The 16,899-nt window shown below is 42.6% G+C and overlaps 1 long non-coding RNA gene across 1 annotated transcript in view; it reads left to right on the top strand.

Annotated features, from left to right (window-relative positions):
* LOC141105814 (uncharacterized) overlaps nt 1–16,683 on the top strand; it is a 215,455-nt gene extending 198,772 nt beyond the window's left edge. Inside the window, exon 4 of the long non-coding RNA XR_012235659.1 lies at nt 16,137–16,683. This is a non-coding gene — a long non-coding RNA (uncharacterized lncRNA). The remainder of the gene's footprint in view (nt 1–16,136) is intronic.
* Nucleotides 16,684–16,899: the final 216 nt, after the last annotated feature.

Below are 16,899 nucleotides of genomic sequence, written 5' to 3' on the forward strand. Positions count from 1 at the left end.
GGGTGCAACCCCTTCCTCGTCCCTTGATCCCCCGTGATGGCAGCTAGCACATGTTGACATTCGTAAATTGGTGTGCATCTTCCAAATGTGGCTTTTCCAGGGGTGATTTCCCCCCATCTGAACGCAATATCAAACACAGTTCCTAAATACTGATGTCTGATATTGCCTTCAGGTTTTACCGAATGTGAACTTTGTAAGTTCAAGTTTTTTGTCTTTCTTGTTGGTTTACACAGGCCTGTTTTATCGTAAATGGACATTTCTATTTTTGATAATGCCACCCCAAAAATTGTTATACAACAAACATGTTGGTTTGTTTTAAAAACCTTTGGTAAATGCACATGTGATTGTGCAGGTATAAAAAAGTTGGTTAATCAAGAATGTGTGGATTATTGTCTCAACACTACAACACTTTTGGGGTGATGTAATTGCTGTTTTCAGCGAAAATGGGGGTTATTTCCTAAGGGCAAAACCACTTTGCACTACAAGTGCAGGTTCAGTGCAGTTGCAAGTGCACTTGTAGTGAAATGTATTTTTGCATTTAGTAAATAACAGCCAACAGTGCTTTGTATAAGGTTACACAATCACGCCATTTTCTGCACTCAAAACATTCCTGTCAGGGTCAGCTAAAACAAACACAAGCAGTAAATGTCCACAAAGAATTTCTTTGTTTTTATTATAAAAAGGCTTCACATATTTGCTGGCATATTGATGGCCCCCCTACCCGTAAAGAACTCCAGGTAGCGTAACCGGACATCACGGGCACTCAGGGAGGGCAAGCCAGGACGGCCGCGTTCAAGCGCCGTCAGTGTGGTTTGATGTATCATTCCGGCCTCAGGCCCAACTGAGCCAGCATAGTTGGCCGAATGTTTCCTTAAAAAGTTATGGAGAACACAACACGCAAGTATAATATGGTTCAGTTTATACTCCGCCATATGGATGGGTGTCAGAAATAGGCGGAACCGGCTGGCCAGGATTCCAAATGTGTTCTCCACCACTCTTCGGGCTCTGGCCAGCCGGTAATTAAAAACCCTCTGTTCCGGGGTGAGGGTCCTCATTGGGAATGGCCGCATCAGGTGGTCCCCCAGCGCAAACGCTTCATCAGCAACGAACACGAATGGGAGTCCTTCCACATTGTCCTCTGGAGCTGGCAAGTCCAAGCTGCCATTCTGGAGACGCCTGTAAAACTCCGACTGGGCGATGACTCCACCATCGGACATCCGGCCATTCTTCCCCATGTCCACATACAGGAAGTCGGAAGTAGCCGACACCACCGCCAACATCACTATACTATTGAACCCCTTATAGTTGAAATAGTATGACCCCGAGTTGGGTGGTGGGACGATGTGGACGTGTTTCCCATCAATTGCCCCTCCGCAGTTAGGAAAGTCCCACCGCTCGGCAAAGTGGGAGGCCACAGTCTGCCATTCCTGTGGCGTGGAAGGAAACTGTTGAGGAAAAAACAATAAACATTACTATTTTTGATCAGAAACATGGCAAGCAGATTAGACACAAACATTCTGGGTCAACCTCCAGATAGCATTTATTAAGGGGAATTTAACAACGCCAAAGTATAAGGTACACCTATCATATTCCCCCTCCACCCCCTCTCATGGGCCATTTCTAACATTATAGGGGGTGTGTGGAAATCTTGGACAGGTAACCCTCTTCACTTCATTGAGAGATGAATGCCTAAATAATGGGTATTACTTGGAACAGCCCCTCCTTAGTTACACTATTGGCAGCTCACTGGACAGGTAAGAAGTGTCATAATACAAAGATATAAATACACACTGTACACATTTGAGGACATTTGGACATTCTGCTATTACCTATCAAGATAATAATAGGATCCAAAAACTTTAAACAGTAACATTTGAAAGTATACAGGCAGGCCCTTGCACTACATGCTTTGGGGAATTCATTCATAAATATGACCACAAAAGAGATGGGTATAGTGTGTATGGGTTTGGCAAAGTCAGCAAATAGATGATTGAGGATAGAGAATTGGGATCAGCTGACTTAGCAGTTGGGGGAGGGAGAGTTACTAAAAATTATTTGGGGACACCACCAAAAAAAAGCCTCTGCCACTCTACCTGAAGTTAAAGCAAAAATAACATTTCTAAACATTTTAGGGGGTGTTTGGGGTAAAGCACTACTATGGAGCAGAAAAAATACATTGTTAAGTGACTACATGAGGTGAATATAGGGCCAGGAGACACCATGCTGGGGAGGTTATTGAAGGGCAAATATGTATGAAGGACCTAAAATAATAATTACATAAAAATCCTGCATGCATGAGAACAAAGGGGACATTCACAGCATATTACAATCATGGTAATTTGGGAATGAGGAAAGAAATACAATATATTAGCAAACATTCAATACAATAAAATGTGATATTAAAGGATAAAAATCTTACCTTCATATACTCCTTCTGCAGGACCTGGATGATGGCAGAACAGGTCTCTGGGATAATGATCCCCAGAGCCTGGGGGGAGATGCCTGTCGAGAACTTTAAGTCCTGTAGACTTCTCCCTGTCGCCAAATACCGCAGGGTAGCGACCAACCTCTGCTCCGGAGTGATGGCTTGCCTCATGCAGGTATCCTGCCTGCTAATATAAGGGGTCAGCGAAGCCAACAGACGGTGAAACACGGGGTCCGTCATCCTGAGAAAGTTCCTGAAATCATCAGGATTATTCTCACAGATCTCACGGAGCAAAGGCATATGAGAGAACTGGTCACGCTGAAGCAACCAATTCTTGGTCCATGAACTCCTCCCCACCCTGTTCATGGACTGGACTTGTGTCAAGGTCAGGACCCCAACACCAAGCCCCCGCACAGCACGAACTCTACAAGGAGTACGCATACGCAACATGGCTAGAAAACGGTCGGCTGCTCAGAACGAAGTAACAGAACGCACTGAAGAACAGCAAGGCCTGTGAAGAGCGACCTGAAAAACAGTAACGAATGAACAAGAATACAATGACTAATTAAAGTCACGCGGAACTTGCTTGCACGCACTGAAGAACAGATACAAACCCACAAGCACAAACTGAATGGCAGAAAACGATCTGAAAGCCACGAGTCTGAAAAAGCGCGAATCGTCTCTCACCAAACTTTTACTAACACGAGATTAGCAAAAGGAGCCCAAAGGGTGCCGCGCTTGGTTCTGAACCGGCCTTTTCTAGTCTCGTCGTACGTGGTGTACGTGACCGCGTGGTTGGCGATCGGAAATTCCGACAACTTTATGCGACCGTGTGTAGACAAAACAAGTTTGAGCCAACATCCGTCGGAAAAAATCCTAGGATTTTGTTGTCAGAATGTCCGAACAAAGTCCGACCGTGTGTACGGGGCATTAGACTGTGACGGGACTGCTGCCCCCATTACTTGGGATAGATCGGGATTGTAGCACTGCTCTGGGATCGGAGACACAGGTGCATATAAATATATTTATACACTTGTTTTTCACTTATATTTATCTGGATCTGATCATCCAGTATCATCCATTTACCAAAAATTTCTAATATGTATACACCTTTCCATTGATATTTTACCACTTATTTATCATTTAGGTACTGGCGAGCCTCAGATGAATGCATGGTTCCTTCCACCCAGTCTATATCTGGATAATTAAAATTCCCCATTAAGATGACACATCCCATCCTTGCTGCTAATCCAAATTGTGATAGGTCAGTCTCCCCCTCCTCCCTCAGGTTAGGGGGCCTATAGCATACTCCCAGTATTTTCCTCTTAGTTTCATCCCTTTGGAGCTCTGCCCATAAGGATTCCACCTCCTCCCTAGCTCCCTTAGTGATTTATCTCTCACATTCACGTGTACATTATTCTTGATATACAGGCGTACCCCTCCTCCTTTTTTACCCTCTCTATCCCTGCGATAAAGGCAATACCCTTGAATGGTTCCCAGCCAATCATGATAGCTGTTGAACCAAGTCTCTGAAATTCCCACAAAACCTAAATTCTCCTCGTACAACAGTATCTCTAGTTCTCCCATCTTGTCCGGCAGGCTCTTGGCACTGGTGAACATGCCACATCGTTTAGACGTAGTTTAATTTATAAACAATTTTTCAGATGCAAGATAAGCGCCTCAGTGTGAAAGTAGCCTTTCAGGCACTTAAGGGCTAAAAATAGCGCCTAAAAAGCACCTCTCATGCCTCCCCAGTGTGAAAGCCCAAGTGTTTTCAAACTGATGCGGTGCGCTTGCAGGACGAGAAAAAAAGTCCTGCAAGCAGCATCTTTGGTGCGGGAGCTGTGTATATACCGCTCCCAAAACGCCCTGCCCATTGAAATGAATGGGCAGCGCTGCCGAAGCTCTTAACCCTTTCTTTGGCCACTAGCGGGGGTTAAAAGTGCCCTGCTAGCGGCCAAAAAGCGCCGCTAAAACCAACGGCATTTACCACTAACGGCGGGTAGTGTGAAAGTACCCATTGAGAGATACAAAATAGCATTGTGAAGGACAGTAAACTGGCCCTTTGTTCAGAGAGTTTGGAGAACCCTGAACTAAAGGATCAAAAAGCCTTCCAACTGAATCAGTGCATAGCACAGTGGAGTAGGGATGAGCGGAACACCCCCCCGGTTCAGTTTGCAGCAGAATATGTGAACAGGCAAAAAATTTGTTCGAACGTGCGAACACCGTTAAAGTCTATGGGACACAAACATGAATAATCAAAATCAAAAGTGCTAATTTTAAAGGTTTGGGGACCTGGGTCCTGCCTGTATCAATGCAAAAAAAAGTTTTAAAAGCGGACTTTTTTTGGGAGCAGTGATTTTATTAATGCTTAAAGTGAAACAATAAAAGTGAAATATTCCTTTAAATTTCGTACCTGGGGGTGTCTATAGTATGCCTGTAAAGTGACGCATGTTTCCCGTGTTTACAACAGTCCCTGCACAAAATGACATTTCTAAAGGAAAAAAAAAGTAATTTAAAGTACTTGCGGCTATAATGAATTGTCGGTCCCGGCAATACACATAAAAGTCATTGAAAAAAATGGCATGGGATTCTCCCACAGTCCGTTACCAGGCCCTTTGGGTCTGGTATGAATATTAAGGGGAACCCCGAACCGAAATTTAAAAAAAATGCGTGGGGGTCCCCCCAAATTCCATACCAGGCCCTTCAGGTCTGGTATGGATATTAAGGGGAACCCCACGCCAAAATAAAAAAAATGGCGTGGGGTGTCCCCCCAAAAATCCATACCGGACCCTTATCTGAGCACGCAACCTGGCAGGCCACAGGAAAAGAGGGGGGGCGAGAGAGCGCCCCCCCTCCTGAACCGTACCAGGCCACATGCCCTCAACATGGGGAGGGTGCTTTTGGGTAGCCCCCCAAAGCACCTTGTCCCCATGTTGATGGGGACAAGGACCTCATCCCCACAACCCTTGCCCAGTGGTTGTGGGGGTCTGTGGGCAGGGGGCTAATCGGAATCTGGAAGCCCTCTTTAACAAGGGGACCCCCAGATACCGGCCTCCCCCATGTGAAATGGTAACGGGGTACAAATGTACCCCTATTTCAGAAAAAAAGTGTGAAAATGGCAAAAATGACATGACATGATTTGGGACAAGTCCTTTATAAAAAAAAAAATTAAAAAATAAAAATGAACCACGAAGTTTTCTTTTTTTCTTTTGCTCCGCCCACGGACCGAAAAAGAAAAAAAAAAAACCCTGCACGCCGCCACCGATCCACCTCCATGTGAGGCACACGCCGTAATGACCGTCCTCTCAGTTGACAGTTCTTTTATAACTGAAGGCGGGGCCACACGACGACGTCCCCGGGTGACCCCACCCTTTCTGACACACAGGGACATCCCTATGGCTTCCCCGTAGCGTCAGAGGGGGGCGGGGTCACCCGGTGACATAGCACTTCTGACCAAAATCTATATGGTCATATAACTTCTCAGAGCACCAATACAAACAGTTGTTATATGTAAATGATCTTATTTTATATGTCACTAGCCCACATACCTCCTTACATCAATTATATGCAAATTTGAGAAGTTTGGACGGGTTAGAAATTTTAAAGTAAATTATGAGAAAACTGAGGCTCAGAATATTTATTTACCCCCATGGGACTTCTCCCAAGTTCAGAATACATTTTCTCCCAATATCCATCAAATATCTTGGAGGCCAATATCTAACAACCTCTCTAGTTTAGCAGATTTGAACTACAAGCCCCTGGTGAGTATGATCCAGCCATGTTTATGCTCTTATGATAAGCCTACCTTTATGGTTTGGGCATAACATTGTTAAAATGGATATTCTACCCAAGCTATTATATTATTTCCAGAGGATACCAATTTCTTCCCCCTCAGGCTGCACTTGTCAACTCAGTAAGCCTATACATGATTTTTTTTTTTTTTTATGGCACAGCAAAAAAAAAACAAAAAAAAAAACAAACCAAACAGAATAAGGGAGTATGATCCTATCCTTGCCCAAGCCTAAAGCACACGGGCTGAATGTCAGGTGGCATTGGCCGGTTCAATAGAAACTGGACGAAATTTGGCCCGTGTGTACGTCGGCCGGTCTGACAGGAGCCAGCTTTTCATTTGGATTCTGTCAAAGGGTCATGATCGAGGGTCAGCCAGTGGCTGAAAACACTGACCGGAGTGTTCTGGCAGGGGGCTGTCCCCCTATCAGAACACATTAGAACAGCAGGGGAGATTGCTGTACTAACATCAGATTGCTAGTACAGCAGCTCCGACCTGAGCCGCTGGGTTAAAGGAAGAATAAACTAGTAGTGTGTAGCAGGCTTAAGGCTTTCATCTCCCTGCCAAATGTATTGCTTTATCTTCATGCATCTTCTCTGATCAGAATATAGACTGGTATCATTGTAAGGCCACCAAACAATGGACTGCCTTGGAGGAGGATCTTATCTTTGATTTAATTTCCTTACTGTGATCATCGCCTTTGTCTAGACCCCTTAAAAATTTCCTTCTGTATTAACCATTAATATGCTGCAGATCTGAGACTGCTACACGTTCAAGGGCTTAAGCCTCGTACACACTGGCAGCTCAGGTTGGAGCTGTTGTACTAACAATCTGATGTTAGTACAGCGATCTCCTCTGCTGTGCTATTGTTCAGACAGGGATGTGGCCCCCATCAGAACACTTCAGTCAGCGCTCACAACCATTGGTTCAGCGCGCTGATCAGCAGACCTTTTTCGGTCATGCCCCTTCTACAGAAGCCGGCCCGACTGAAGTAAACACGGGCCAAATGACGCCGCTCGACATTTGGCCCACATCTACTAGGCTTTAGTCTTGTAGAAGCCTATTCCCTTAGCATCTCTCTACGTTAACTCTGCATTTGTCCCCACCTTACATCAAATACATTTTCTATCCTGGACGAAAGAGGAGAAACACCCTATCAGACCCACACATCAGGGAAGGTGACATCCTTAGCACACATTTTAATTTCGTGCCATGTACCTTCTAAAGCTTGGATGGATTATTCTCAACTACATAATTTCTTGAGATCTCTCCCTCCTTAGACTCCATCACTAGACCTCATACAGACCTTGAAATTGTATTATTTCAATCTGCCAAACCAGAACATTCTCTTTGTGTGCTTTATCAACTTTTGTTAAGGGAATTGTACTTTCAAACTCTGTGTTTTCTCCTTGAATGGGAAGATGAACTTGCAGTATTTTACGATGACATGAATTTGTAAAAGATATTGACTCATAAGACCTCTATTTCGTCTAGAGCACAGAAACGCAATTATAAAATTCTCACAGTGGTATAAATCTATTTATTCCAGATGCCTGTTGGATATGTCTTTCCGCCCTGGGAACCATGACTTATAGGTGGGATACGTGCCCCCTGATTCTCACTTTCTGGGATGAGATATTGGGGCTATATGATTTACTCAAGGGGCAAAGGATCCCAAACACCCTCAACTCACTGTCATTTCTCTAATACTGCGGTCTTACAAACAAATTAAGAAGGGGTTGCTACAATATTTCCGCACCTCTGCCTGTACCATTATCGCCAGACATCGGCGCAAACTGAATATCCCCCACTAGTGGAATGAGCTTGTGAAATGGATGCCATCTGTGATATGGAGTGGATGATCTCTTGGGAAAATGGCAAATCGGATGCCTTTAAAATTACTTGGATGGTTTGGTCTCATTTCAGATTTTCCTCAGTTTTTATTTCTTACTTATAAAAAGGTCTTTATTTTGGGGAGCCCTACTTCAAACATCTCTTGTGTAGCAGCTTGGTTGCCTTTTGGGGTAAACCCTAGCTTTAACATACTTATTTCTCTACAATTCTCACTCCCCCTTTCTTTTTCTCCTGTGCCCTTCATCCTCCTTATGTCCTCTGCTATGGCTTGCCTTTTGGAATAACTGGCACTACACTTACTTATGGTATGGTTATACATTTTGTTATGATTCCTTGCTGGGATTCTCCAACTGTCTATTTCTCTAAACATGATCTATTGGAATTCTGTGAATAATAGGATTTTTTTTAACAGCTTACCTATAAAATCCTTTTCTTTTGAAGTACATCACGTGACACAGTAATTACTATGTGAGTTATAGTCCTCCTTCAGGTGCTGGACACTGGCACACCCTAAACAGGAAGTTGCCTCCCTATATAACCCCTCCCATACCGGGAGCACCTCAGTTTTGTAGCAAAGCAATACCTGTGTATACTAGAAAGAGGGGCGGGACCTCTGTGTCCCGTGACGTACTTAAAAAGAAAAGGATTTTACAGGTAAGCTGTTATAAAAATCCTATTTTCTTTAATCGTACATCAAGGGACACAGAGCCATAGTAATTACTATGTGGGATGTCCCAGAGCAATGCCAACTGAAGGGAGGGAAACACAACAAAAGTAGGGCACCATGAGATCAGAGGACTTATACTGCTGCCTGCACTAACAGCCCTAGAGGAGTGCGTTTTGATTTGAGAGGGTAGAAACTACCTCTTTAACCACTTGACAACTGGGCACTTAAACCCCCCTCCTGCCCAGATCAATTTTCAGCTTTTAGCGCTCTCCCACTTTGAATGACAATTACTCAGTCATGTAATACGGTACCCAAATTAATTTCTTGTCCTTTTTTTCACATAAATAGCACTTTCTTTTGGTGGTATTTGATCACCTCTGGGTTTTTTATTTTTTGCGCTATAAATGAAAAAAGACCAAAAATTTTGAAAAAAACCAACACACATTTTTCTTAGTTTCTGTGACAAAATTTTGTAAATTATTAATTTTTCTTCATAAATTTTGGCCACAATTTATACTGCTACACATCTTTGGTAAAAATAACCCAAATTAGTGGATATTATTTGGTCTTTGTGAAAGTTAGAAAGTCTACAAGCTATGGTGCAAATCATAAAACACCTTATGTACTGGTGGATTTCTTGCTACCCTAACAAGCCAGGAAAGTACAAATACCCCCCCCAAATGACCCCTTTTTTGAAAGTAAACATTCCAAGGTATTTAGTAAGATGCATGGTGAGGTTTTTGATGTTGTCATTTTTCCCCACATTTCTTTGCAAAATTAAGTTTTTTTTTTCCCCCAAAAAAATTGTCATTGTAATAGGTTATTTTTCTCACATGGCATGTGTACACCACAAATGACACCCCAAAATACATTCTACTACTCCTCCTGAGTATTACAATACCACATGTGTGCCACTTTCACAGCCTAGCCACATACAGAGGCCCAATATGCAGGGAGCGCCATCAGTAGGATGGTGTAGGAGCATAAATTACACATCTAACTTGTTGATTACCTATTACACTTTTGAAGGCCCTGGAGCACCAGGACAATGACACCTGACACTGATGTGGCACTGATGACAGATGGCACTGATGGCACTAATATGTGGCACTGATGACAGATGGCACTAATGACAGATGGCACTAATGTGTGGCACCGATGACACATGACACTGATGACAGATGGCACTAATACGTGGCACTGACAGATGGCACTGATACATGGCATTGATGGCACTGATGACACGTGGCACTGGGGACAGATGGCACTGTGTTGTGTTAGTGTACCTGATTTTTTTTCACTCCCGCTGCAGCACGGAAGCTCTCCCTCCTCACACGCCGTCTCTGTGTGAGGAGGGAGAGCCGGCGATGAGAGATGATCTCATATGTTTACATATAAGATCTTCTCTCATTGGACACTCCGATCGAATGCTAAATGGCCGCTGTGATTGGCCATTTAGCACGATCTGTGATTGGCCGTGTCCAAGGGATACGGCCAACACAGATTTCCCCCGCCATGCGCACGCGCGCAGGGGGAATGTAAATAGGAGGCTGTCCAGGGACGCCCTCCCGGCAATTGAGCGCCACGCTGTAACCGTCTTTCGGCTATAGCGCAGGCGCAAAGTGGTTAAACAATAAGCTGGAACGATTACTTGTCGAATCCATTTAGAATAGTTCTATGCTGCCTGTCCTCTTTTAGGACCTTTAGGCAATACGAACAAAACATCTGTTTTCTGAATCGGAACAGTCGTCTAAGAAGACTGCTCTCACATCAAGAGAATATAGTGATTTTTCTTCCATAGAACAGAGTTCTGGAAAAAAATGAAGATCCTGGTTTAGATAAAAACCTGATACTACCTTCGGTAAAAAGTTAGGATGAGGATGCAATACTACCTTATCCTTATGAACAATAATAATATGGCTCTTGGAGGAGGGGTGGGAGGTGTGAGGGGGGGTTCTGCCTTTCCTCTCCCCCTTTTTTTTTCTCTTTTATTTTGTTTGTTGGGTTTTGATTTGTTTTGTTATGTTTTATTTGTTTTGTTTATAAATATAGAGGTAAGAGAGAGCTTGACACTTTGTGAATATATAGGGAGAGCCCCCCAGGGCGGAGCCTGAGATATATCTTGGCTCTGGGTGGGAGGTGACCTCCGTTTTGATGGACCTGGGGGGACTAAATGAGATAGTTGATTTTGTTGTACCTAGAGTGCATGACTTTATGCTCCCGAAGAAAATGAATTTATTTGTATATTAGATTAATATATAGATATGGATAATATGTTATATATGATGTTGGTAAAGTGTATGCCTTTCTTCCTTTCAAATAAAAATAAAATATGAAAAATAATATGGCTCTTTACAAGAAAAAGCAGCCAATTCTGATACCCTTCTTGCAGCAGATATGGTTACCAAAAAAAATAGTTTCCTTGTCAAAAAGGACCAAGGAAATATGTTGCATCGGCCCATCGGCTGTTTTGTAATGCCGACAACTAAAATTCAAGTCCCAAGGGTTCAGGGGTGACCTAACCGGGGATTAAGCCGCGTTCCCCTTGAATAAAGTTACAAACCAAAGAAGTGGTCGTTAAGGCTGAGACCTGTCCTTAGAAAGCACTCAAGGCCAGCTTTATTTCTCACCCCATCTGCAGAAAGTCAAGGATTCTACCTCTGACCTATTTCCTGGGGTGCAACCCCTGGTTTCACACCAGGAGACATATGCTTCCCAGACTCCATAATATAATTATGGAGGCCGGCTCCCTTGCATTAACCAAGATAGAAACCACCGAACCTGACAGCCCACGTTTCTTCAGAGTGTGGGTCTCAATAGCCAAACCGTTAAATTTAGCGTTTGTAAAGCAGGATGGAATACCGGACCTTGCAAAAGAAGGTCTGGCCGTGGCGGTAGGGACCATGGGTCCCCTACTGTTATCTCTACGATCACAAGGACCACAAGAATCACAGACTTCCCTTCCTGCTTGATCCTGCGAAGAAGTCGTGGATGCAGGCAGAATAGGAGGGAATGCATAAATCAGTGAGAACCGATTCCACGGGAATAGCAAGGCATCTGTTCCACATGCTAGCGGATCCTTTGTTTTTGACACAAAGTTGTCGATTTCTTTATTGAACCTGGACGTAAACAGATCTATGTCTGGGATCCCCATCTTTGACATATTGACAGGAAGATATCGGGGTGAAGGAACCATTCTCACGGGAACAACTGCTGCCGACTCAAGTAGTCCGCCTGCCAATTTTCTATTCCTAGAATGAAGACCGCCGATAGGCAAAGTACATTGTTTTCTGCCCAAGATAGGATATGATTCACCTTTCTCTGGGCCCCACAACTTCTTGTGCCCCCCTTGGTGATTAATATAGGCCATTGCTGTGGCATTGTCGGATTGAATCCTGGTAGGACAATACCGTAAACTGAATGTTCAGGCCCTCAGAACCAAGTGCTCTGAATGTCTAGAATGATAATGGGCAAGGCCATTTCTGATCTGGGCCACTTCTCTTGGACAGTTGCCTCTTCCAGGACTGCTCCCTAACCCAAAAAGAAAGGTTGGCATATGTTGTTACCACTTCCCAGGTAACTGAAGGATAGATTTTCCACTTAGCAGATTTTTGGCTCTGGCATACCCAGCCTACAGCATCTGGTATTTCCAGGTGGTCCATCCGGGTATTAAGCAGGCCCGACCCTGCTTAACCTCCAAGATCAGACGAGATTGGGCACTTTCAGGTTGATATGGGCGAGTCAGACACATTGGGAATCTAGAGCTTGAACCCTTTGTTTCAAGCTGATAGGATACTGTTTTGCAGCAGTCTCGCATGAAACCGAGCATAAGAAATGGCCTTGAAAGAAGCCGCCATCTTTCCAACAACCTCATGCAAAGTTGAATAGAAGAGTTCATCTTGCTTCGACCAACTAAATCAGTTCCTTTATGGTACTGATCTTTGCCTGGGGCAAGAATACCCTTTTCTGGGTGTACCTATGATCAGACCCAAGTATTTTAGCCTTCATGGTTTTAAAGAAGATTTCTCCTAGGTTGAGCATCCGACCTAGATATTCCAGGTAGTTGAATGTGGTGACCATACTTTGGTCTAAGCGGGCTACCGACTGGACTATCAAGAACAGATCATCCAGGTAAACCATAATCTTTATACCTTGGGTCCTTAATTTGGCTAGAAGAGGGGCCAGAACTTTTGTAATCACTCAAGGTACAGTAGCTAGACCGGAAAGCAGAGCTACACACTGAAAATGAAGATTGAAAAGTAGCTATTACTAGTAAGGAAATAGGCATATGGAGGTATGCATCTTTGATGTTGATTGACGCCAGAAGTTCTCCTCCTTGTAGGATGGAGATAACTGACTCCGTGCGAAAGAAGTGGTTATATTCAGGAATTGAATTTAGATTTTTGAAATCCAGAATGTCCATTTGGATTTAACCAAACTCCAACCTCTGCTGGGGCCACCATGATCACTTTTTGCCAAAAGATGGTCCAATGCTTGAGAGAAAGACTTCTTTTTCTCTGGATCCTTAGGAACGTTTGATCTGAGAAAAAGAGGAGACGGAAACTCTTGGAACTCCAGTTTGTACCTTGGAGCTATTGAGGAAGTCCCCCATTCGTCTCGACACTCTTCCTGCCAGATCCTTGAGAACCGCAGAAGAATTCCCCCTATTGAGAGAGTGGGGGTGCCTCCTTATAAGGAGGCTTCAGTATCTTGTAGGTTTCCTCCCCCAAAACCTCTTTAGTCCCTGGGGTTAACCCTGAGGATTACCTTTTGAACCTGATGGCAGAAGCCGTCGTGATACATTTACTCCTTTTCTTAAATGGCAAAAGGGGTACTTTTTCTACTAGAATTTCTTTGGATGTATTATCCAAAACATCCCCAAATAGCTGTTTCACCGCAAAAAGGAAGACTAGCCAGGAGCTTTTGCAAGAACCAGATTAAACAAAATGAATAGCTATTAAAAAGATAAAATGACAAAACCAGCTTTTGCTGCAAAATTCACCTTCAATGCAGAGATTTCTCCTGCAGTTTCTTTTTCTGCCTCAGTCTTATGCCAGCATCAGTCAGGTCACTTCCTTTGGGCACGGCTTGGCCTGGACCTGCCCTAGCCTGTGACTGGACAGCGAAAGGAGAAGCAGCACCATGATGAGACTCCGATTTCTCTTCCTTCCTATCAGCATTCTAATACCAGGTTAAATTCACATATTCACACAGTTGTAATTAGGTTTTCATTTTTTTTTTTTAAACAATGACATTTTTATTGAACATCACAAAATAATAATACAAAAGAGTAACATTTTTACATCTAGAATTTACATTGAGATTATAATGAAAAGGTAGGAATAGAGATCTTTGTAAGCTGAGACTCACAGCCATAGAATTTAACAAGCAACATAAAATTACCGTAAGCACTTTAAAGTAGGATTTATATCAGTAGGATAATGCAATGAAAAAGAAAAAACGCATGAAAATTAGAATCTCACTTTTGTACTGTAGACATTGTAAAAAATCCAAATCATGTGTACAAAATTAAGTCGTAATAGGAAATGTTTCTAATAATTAGAATATACAATGTAACACAATATGGTTATTCATAGTTAATTGCGTCTAAGATAATGAATGCTAAAAAGATCATATGGAAGGAAAAAAAAGAAAGAAAACAAAAAGAGAAAAAGCATATATTAATAGGAGAGGTGGTAGGATTCAGACCTTAGAAGTGGTCATGAAAAGGGTCAGCCAATATGTTTACATTTAAATTCAATAAGACTACAGAAAGGAAAAATGATCGGTTAAAAGATAAACTCTACAATCAGGTGAGAAAGTACTGGTTTTGTTCAAGTGCCCATCAAAGCTTTGTATGTATCAGAGTATATGAAGATAAACCAGGCTGTCCAGATTTTATGATATTTGACTAGTCTATCGCTAGTCATGGCTAAAGGTTTTTTAAAAATTACATTTGATACATTACATGTTATAATTACAGTATATCTGAAGTTCAGCTTTAAACACTTCAGCCCTGGAAGATTTTACCCCCTTCCTGACCGGAGCATTTTCTGTGATTCAGCGCTGCGTAGCTTTAGCTGACAATTGCGCGGCCGTGCAACATTGTACCCAAACAAAATTGATGTCCTTTTTTTCCCCACAAATGGAGCTTTCTTTTGGTGGTATTTGATCACCTCTGCAGCTTTTATTTTTTTGTGCTATAAACAAAAAAAGGCCATCAATTTTGCAAAAAAAAGCTGTATTTTTTCATTTTTAATATAATAAATATCCCCAAAAAATATCTAAAAAAAAAAATTCTCAGTTTAGGCCAATATATATTCTTTTACATATTTTTGGTATATAAAAAAAAAAAAAAAAAAAAAAAAATCGCAATAAGTGTATATTGATTGGTTTGTGCAAAAGTTATGGCGTCTACAAAATAGGGGATAGATTTATGGCATTTTAATTTTTTTACTAGTAATGGCAGCGATCTGTGATTTTTATCAGGACTGCGACATTATGGCAGACACATCGGACACTTTTGACACTATTTTAGGACCATTGTCATTTATACAGTGATCAGAGCTACAAATAGCCACTGAATACTGTATAAATGACTCTGGCAGGAAAGGGGTTAAATACTAGGGGGCGATCAAGGTGTTAAGTGTGTCCTAGGGAGGTGTTCTAACTGTAGGGGGGATGGGCTCACTACAACATGACAGAGATTACTGCTCCCGATGACAGCAGCAGTGGATCTGTCATGTTGCTAGGCAGAACAGGGAAATGCCTTGTTTACATAGGCATCTCCACGTTCTGCCTCTCCTCACCACAATTGCGGGCCGCCGGCGAACAGAGTTCCCGGAACCCTCGGCACGCTCCCGCGGAGCGCGCCTGATAGGCGGCAAATTCAAAGGGATGTACAGGTATGCCCATTTGCCTGCCTGTGCCATTCTGCCGACATACATCTGTGTGCGGCGGTTGGCAAGCGGTTAAAGTGAAACTTTAATTGGAAAGGTTTACAAACAGGCAGATTTTTAATGCTGAAGAAACATTCTGACCCTTCGACAATAAAATTTCTTACCTGCCTGACCGCACTGCACACTCAGCTCAGTACACAATTTCTTCTACTGTCAAGATAAATTAACTCCCATGCATGCGCAGGAGTGACATCTCAACCTGGGCAATCAAATGAATAAAGATCAGAACCCAGAAAAAGGACCAGCTAAAGATGTAAGCAGTTGATGAGGGAGCTTGGGGACACTGAAGTGCTGGAAAGGAGATGTGTAAAGTTCCACTTTAAGGAACAAGTAAAATAGGATTTTTGTATTCATAATATACGGTCAGAGTTGCCAGAGTGCTTTTTGTAAATTTAAATTTATATTTCATCTTTCCTGATTACATCTTTTTCTTTACAGGCTCCATATTTAACCAGGATGGACAGATCTCTTCTCACATTATAAAAGCATCTATGGAAGATGTGTATATTACTATACATGCTCAGGTAACAACAAACTTCCCATAGGAGAAATAGAAGTTACAGAAAATTGTACTTGCGTATTTGAAGCCTATAAATCTAAGATTCACCGGTAGCTCACTAGGACTCACTAGGCATTTGGAGAGAAGCAGCCAGGTAAACAAATAAAAACAGTGCACAGATACCACCTTATGGAGAAAATCCAGTACTGCAGTTTCCATTGAATGATGACGCCCTTCCATATTTTCTCCGTGTAATATGTTTTCCTGGAAAAAAAGTTGACTTTTATAACTTGTGCTTATAAAGTATTTTTTTGCCTTGATGTCAGTTTTATTTACCTATTGCCCGCTGTGCTGAAATTTTCCTGAATCTGCACCTTTGTAGGCACCTCTATAAACAGTTTTGTCAGTAAAATACTCCAGTCCATAGAAGATTCAGGTAATATATAGACACTTGCTGCATTTTTGTTAAACTCTACCCAGACTGTAACCCCCTGTATGGATGCAACTGTATAGTCCAGCATGACTTTTACTATATAAAAAAATAAAAACAGCTTCCAGAAATAAAATGCAGAGCCTACTAAGTGAGGTGTGTTTTTTCAGTTTTGCTTTTAAGCCCTGTGTCCTTGGTGTCCCTCTAACATTGCAAGTAGCTGATTCAGATAGATTCCATTGTATTATCTGGGGGGGGGGGGGGGGGTCAAA

This window comes from Aquarana catesbeiana, linkage group LG01 (genome assembly GCF_042186555.1).
Source record: "Aquarana catesbeiana isolate 2022-GZ linkage group LG01, ASM4218655v1, whole genome shotgun sequence".
Classification (NCBI taxonomy): domain Eukaryota; kingdom Metazoa; phylum Chordata; class Amphibia; order Anura; family Ranidae; genus Aquarana; species Aquarana catesbeiana.